The sequence below is a fragment of the Dipodomys merriami genome, unplaced genomic scaffold, assembly GCF_024711535.1.
Source record: "Dipodomys merriami isolate MVZ:Mamm:240054 unplaced genomic scaffold, mDipMer1.0.p SCAF_9, whole genome shotgun sequence".
NCBI classification, from domain to species: domain Eukaryota; kingdom Metazoa; phylum Chordata; class Mammalia; order Rodentia; family Heteromyidae; genus Dipodomys; species Dipodomys merriami.
The window spans coordinates 40,100,548-40,107,421 of record NW_027206512.1 but is presented as its reverse complement, the minus strand read 5'-3'; positions in this window follow the sequence as shown (position 1 = coordinate 40,107,421).

Below are 6,874 nucleotides of genomic sequence, written 5' to 3'. Positions count from 1 at the left end.
ATATGAAAGTTAACACCCACTTCCTTTGTTAAATCAAAAGGATTTACTACATAACTCACAAAGAAAAACACAGCCAGGCACTGGTGTCTGCCCTTTGCTTGGAATCCTAGCTACTCAGGAGGCCGAGATCTGAGTTTGAAGTCAAACTGGGCAGGAAAGTCCTTGAGACAATTATCTCTAATTAACTACCAAAATCAGCTGCAAGTGGAGCTGTGGTTCGAGTGGCAAAGCATTAGCCGTGAGCAAAAAGGTCAAACATAGCCTAAGGCTCTGAATTCAAGCCCCACAACTGACACATGCATAATCATGTAAGTCAATAATGCATATTAAATATCTTTCTAAATATATCTATATACTTACATGTGTATCTCTATAGCATTGGTCCTTTTACCCTGAATAATAATGTGCTTATTTTCATTATTTTGATGGAAAGACACCTTACTTATTCAGTTGGAATTATTTTAATTGGGATTTAAAGCAAATTGGTTTTATTTTCTTATGATCTTTTGGATTTTTCTCTTTTCATTCTCTTTTGCTAATGCTTTTGTTGAAGGCCTTATTGTTTCCTGTTGGATTATTCCAACACTAGCCAGATTGGTTTGTCTGCTTTCCTCTCAACTCTTCTCTAATCCATCTTTCTCTGTTATCAATGGGATTTTATTTTTGAGCTTCAAATCAGAGGATGCCTCTGGCACATCTTAAAAATTGTCAATGCTTTCTATTGATTCTTGAGATTCTTAAGCTTTCTTCCAAGCAGAGAATAAAATCCCCTTTTCTGATTTTCAAACCCATCTTCTTCATTCTTTCCCTCTCAGAATACTGTCTGTACTGAGCTACTGTGTTTAGTGTTAATGAGGTACCATATCTACTAATCATGAGCCTAGCAGTTTGTCTGGACAGCATTCTACCATGATAGGATTGTTTATTTATTATTGTTTCTCCAGGGAGTTTTTTTAAAGATAAACAACAACAATAATAAAAGCAATATGGACAGATATGTTTAGTTTTAGTACTTAAAAAAGTCTAGGATATAATGTAGACTTCATGGAGATTTCAGAATAAAGTCACTTGGCCTTTCTCTTTTAAGTTCTGTTTTGTGTGTCACATTCTTAGGGGCGATTATCACTGTTCACTGTATCATATACATATATGTGTGTGAAATATTATACACACGCGTGCGCGCTTGCACACACACACACATATATAAATAAAGGATCTTGTTTACTTTGTTTACAAGAAGATATGCTTCTCAAAGGCATGTGTTCTCATTCGAGTGTTTTTTTTTTGTTTATTTTTTGTCAGTTGTAGGGCTTCAACATAGGGCCTGGGCACTGCCCCTGAGCCTCTTTGTGCTCAAGACTAGTACTTTACCACTTGATCTACAGCTCCACTTCCAGCTTTTGAGTGTTTAATTGGACATAAGAGTCTCACAGGGAAATTTTTTTGCCCGGGATGGCTTTTACCTGCAATCCTCAGATCTCAGCCTCCTGAATAGCTAGGATTACAGGTATGAGCCACCAGTGCCTGTTTCATTTGAGTTTTTTACTGCTATGATTTCCTTTAGCAGCTGAACAATGTGTCCCTCACGTAGTTGTTCAATAATTATTTGTTAAATGGATGTAAATAAATGAATGTGCCTTGACCTTAACATTTGTTATTAACAGGCTTTAGAAAACTTAATTAACGGTCTAAGCTTTGTATTTCTCATCCACTAAAAGGGAGAGAAAGAATAATAAATGTAATACCCCACTTGAGTTTTGTGAGGGTAAAATGATATGCAGTCACAGAACATTTATCATATAGTAGAGATAATATAATTTCTTAGAGGTAATATAATTCACATCTCCCAGAGTTTGTTAGCTATGTATTCTCAAAACTTTCTCTTACATTGCACATTGATAGTTGGGATGATTATTGCCTATTCTTATAGGTGATACGATTTAATTTTCCTCCTTCTCTTGTACTTTCTAATATTGGTAGATTAAGTGTGTGTGTGTGTGTGTGTGTGTGTGTGTGTGTGTGTGTGTGTGTGTGTGTGTCTGTGTGTGTGTGTGTGTGTGTGTGTGTGTGTGTGCATGCCAGTACTGAGGCATGAACTTAGGGACTGGGCACTAATGAGCTTTGTCAACTACTTTGACTCACCTCTGCCATACACCTGTGTGTCTTCCTTGGGGACAATTTTCGCCCTAAGTCATATCCCCTTTTCCCCAAAGACATGCACACTGTTACACCTACTCTGTTCTTTTCTGTAATAGCACACGTGGAATTCTCTGGTTTCTAGGAGGACCTTTAATGTGTTTTTAACTGAGCACACCACAGAAAATATAACTCCAATTTCAGTGGCATTTTAAAAAATGTTTTATTGTGGTGCATTCCCACAGATGGTTGATGTGACAGATGTGAAGATAGAGTTTATATGGCATCAGAGACACCGAGGAAATCATGACTTATTCCCACACATTCTGCAAGTGTGCATTCTGAATATTTTATGAATTCTGTTGTTGAACCACATGCCAGACAGTTTTCTGTAATAACGTGTTTTTTTCTTAAATTGAGTCTTACATTTAATATTCTTCCAAAGTTCTTGCAGTTATTTTTGTTGAATCGTTTGCGTGGATTTATCTTTCAGATTACTGGAAACATCCATGGAACTTTAATTCACTTTCTGGGAAGAATCAACCTGTAAGCGGTGCCATGTGTCATCCACCCCATTTCTCAGGCAAGTGAACATTATTCAAACTCTCTCATTCTTTTCTTTTATGTTTAAAAATGTAGTGACAGTTATCTACTCCTCACCCTCTTCATCCTCTTGCCTGCCTGCCTGCCTGCCTCCCTTCCTCCCTCCCTCCTTTCCTCCCTCCCTCCCTTTCTTCCTTCCTCCCTCCCTTTCTTCCTTCCTCCCTCCCTCCCTTCCTTCCTTCCTCCCTCCCTTCCTTCCTTCCTTCCTCCCTTCCTTCCTTCCTTCCTTCCTTCCTTCCTTCCTTCCTTCCTTCCTTCCTTCCTTCCTTCCTTCCTTCCTCCCTTCCTTCCTTCTTTCCTTCCTCCCTTCCTCCCTTCCTTCCTTTTTATTTTTCTTCTTTTCTTGTCGTTATAAAGGTGCTTTACAGAGGAATTACAGCTTTATATGCCAGGCAGAATACATTTCTTTCTTTTTGGATAATGTTATCCCTTCCCTCACTATCTCCCAGTTTTTCCATCCTGTTCCCACCTACAGGTTGTATAGTTAATTTTGCATATGGTGTCTAGTGATTACCACTATTATATTTATTTACCTTTTGTCCCTCTATTTCTGTGCCCCCACTTGTCTTCTCAAAGATAAATGAACACACAAGAGGAAAGAAAAATAAAACAAATACAACAAAGAAAGCATCTCTTGTTTCCATGCCCTGGAGTTCATCTTGATAAACATTATTTTATATGATCATAGGCACATAAACATTGAGCCTTTGTTTCCTCTTCTAAGAGTATCCTCCTTGGTCTCATTGTGTGTGAAAGCCTAGAGATGTGGATAATTTATCATGTCCTGGTGTAGTTTAGATCTAGCTTCTGAATATAACAGAAAACATGCACTATTTATCTCTGAGCTTGGCTTATCTCATTTAACATGATTTGTTCTAGGTCCATCCATTTTCCTGAAAATGGTATATTTCTAGTGGCTGTGTAAAATTCACTGTGTATAGGTATCACATTCTCCACACTCTTTCTAATGATTCTGTAAAGTTCCTCCCACAAGAGGTGATGATGGTGCACATCTGTAGTCCTAGCTACTCAAAAAATGAAAGCATGAGGATCATGAATTCCAGGACTGCTAGCTTGATCCTACCTCAGCAAACACAAACAAGACAACTGAAATTATAGTTGAGCACTTCAGCAAATCCCTGGGTTTAATCCCATGTATACTCCTCACAGAAAATAAAGGATGAAATAGATCTATTTCCTTTCCTCTTTAGATATTCAGTTTGGGTAGGCCTACTGACATAATATAAATTCAAAATATAAGTATAATAATATAAAAGTATAAAAATATGCAAGTATTTTGTTTTAATTAATGAATTAATTAATTGGTTAGGTGATTGTGTCTTCTATAATACTCCTGCCATTCCAGAAAAGATGAAATAGGTTGTCTCCCAGAGTCTTGCACAATTGTCCAGGCCAAGCCTTTCAATTTACTAGTGAGAAAACTGAGATGTAACGAACTCTGTAACTTGGGTAACTTTCTACCACATCATACCTATGTGGATTGGCTGTTTAGTGTTTCTTACTCTTAACGATTCAGTGGTAAAGAAAATAATGTATACTTTTATTTCCACTGGAATAATCAATGACTCATCATCTACAGAACTTTGGACAAAATACCTTTACTTTTTACCTATCTTACCTTGAGCGCTTTATAAGTTATTCCCTGATTCTTATCACCCATTAATAATAAGAGTTCATAGTCACAACATTTATTCATCAATACTTCTGTGATCTTGGAAACACAAACTCTGGCATTGACTGTCTAGAAATTGGGATTCATTATCTTTACCACTTAAAGTGTTGAAACTGGGTCACAGAATTTCACTAATCATATTTCCTCAGCTCTACCTCACACAAGCTCATGGGGTTGTCTTAGCCCAATACAATGGATATAAAGACATTAAAACAACAAGCAAGACCTAGCACTTGACAACTCTAAGCTACTGTTGCTATTTCTGTTATTAATGCTCATATTACTGTTGCTTTTGTTATCTCAGCAATGTAAAACTATACATTTTCATTAATCCTTTTCTATTTTTTTGGTAGTCTGGAAGATTTATCTCATCCTCTTCCTTGCAAGGCACACTCCCAAGCTATTTTTGATTTTTAGTTTTGAGATAAAATTGCATCCTTTTTTTCTCTTGCTCTACCTAAGCCCCAGAGGAGCAATGATTACACAGATGTGTACCTCCATATCTGGTCATTGTAATTATTCCTACAGTAATTATATTGAAAGATGCTTCAGAAATCCAGATTACTAATATGAACTTCAGTTAACACTGCACATAGGTATGCTCCTGAATAGTTATGGTTAATTTGTCACCACTGTGGGCAGTTAATATACACACATCCTTACATTGTAGCACTTTCAGACTAAATGGAACACGAATGCATTTGTATATGGTGGTTGTGTTTGGAAGTTAAATAACTATGACTTTCTATCTTTGCTTTGTGGAACAAATTTAAACATCAAAACTGAAATAACTTATTGGGAATATAGTCTCAGAATTAAATCAACAGTTTATTTCATCTAACCTATTGCTATGCTAGTATCCTAGACTTTAACTAAATAATCTAGTTGGAAGCAAGTCTAGAAGCTGTCAGCTATAAGTAGAAGCTTGCCAGAGTTTCCCCAAATGGATTTTATCAATCGTTAGGTATGTTTTTTTCTCTGTAGACTTCCTTAGGAAGTCTACAGAGAAAATATATAGCTATCAAAGTTAGAATTACAGCTGCTTTCTCCCTATCTTTTTTAGAAATATAATTTTATTGTTATTATTGGGGTATTATACAGAGAGATTACAATTTTATAAGTTAGAAAATGAGTACATTACTTTTTTGGATAATGTCACTCCTTCCTTTTCTGCCAGTTTCCCCCATCCCTGCACACAAGTTACAAAGTTCATGTTTGTGTGTGTGTGTGTGTGTGTGTGTGTGTGTGTGTGTGTGTGTGTGTGTGTGTGTGTGTGTGTGTGTGTATGTTGGTCCTGGTGCTTGATCTCAGGACCAGAGACGCCATCCCTGAGTTTTTTTTTTCAATCAAGGCTAATGCTCTATCATTTGCGACACAGCTATACTAACAGATTTTCCCTGCGTAATTGGAGATAAGATTCTCATGGTCTGGGCTGGCTTCAAACCACAGTTCTTAGATTTCAGCATCCTGAGTAGGTAGGGTTCTAGGTATAAGCCACTAGCATACAGTCACTTGCTTTATCTTACAGGCATTGTCAGAAGAAAATGTAAACACTCATTTTTAAACTATGTAGATGCTGTACATGACCCTAATATCACAATGTTTTACATAAAGATGTGAAAAAATGAATCATCACATTATTTAATCTAGTATACAGGAATAGTTTTTTATAGGCTTTAGCAGTACAAAAGGTAGACTGTTTTCTGAAACCAATGTAAGTATGGAAAAGAAAATAACATTTGGAGTCTTCATAGTATCAGAATATACTTCCCAGAATGAAAACATTTATGTTAGAGAACAAGTCATCATTGTCTCCCTACATATATATGAGTAAATGTGCAAATCCAGACATAAGGATTGTGTTCTGAATTTTAATGAAGACTTTATAAGAATGTATTTTTAAAATCCTTTTACTTTTTTACATTTTAAAACTAACTTGCAAATTTTATTTTAAAACAATTTAGTGAAAAATGTCACTAATATTAAGCAAGAGTGTTTACTCATACATTAAACAAAAACTCTCCATTTATTTAAATATTATAACAAGTTTTAATGGAATTCATAAAAGCTCATGCATTTTTTCTACTTATATTAGTAAGAGCATGTTTTTTTTGGCCAGTAATATTCTATTAGTCATAACATTATTCTGATCAGCAGTTCATTTTATTCCTTTCTTTCCAGTTTGGAGGCATTACACATATTGCCACTAGGGGTCAATATTGGTCTATATTTTAACAAATAAGTTACTTAAAAATAATGTTTGTGGGTAATTTGTAATAAGTGATTTCCAGCTTAAAGAAATGTTGCAGAAATTCTAAATTTAGGTAGCAGTTCCTACAGATGAAAATACCATCCCTGGTAAGTTCAGAGATTCTAGAGACCCAATAATTTTCTCTAGTGATTGAATTCAGAAATAACTAAATAGTGACTATGTTCAATATA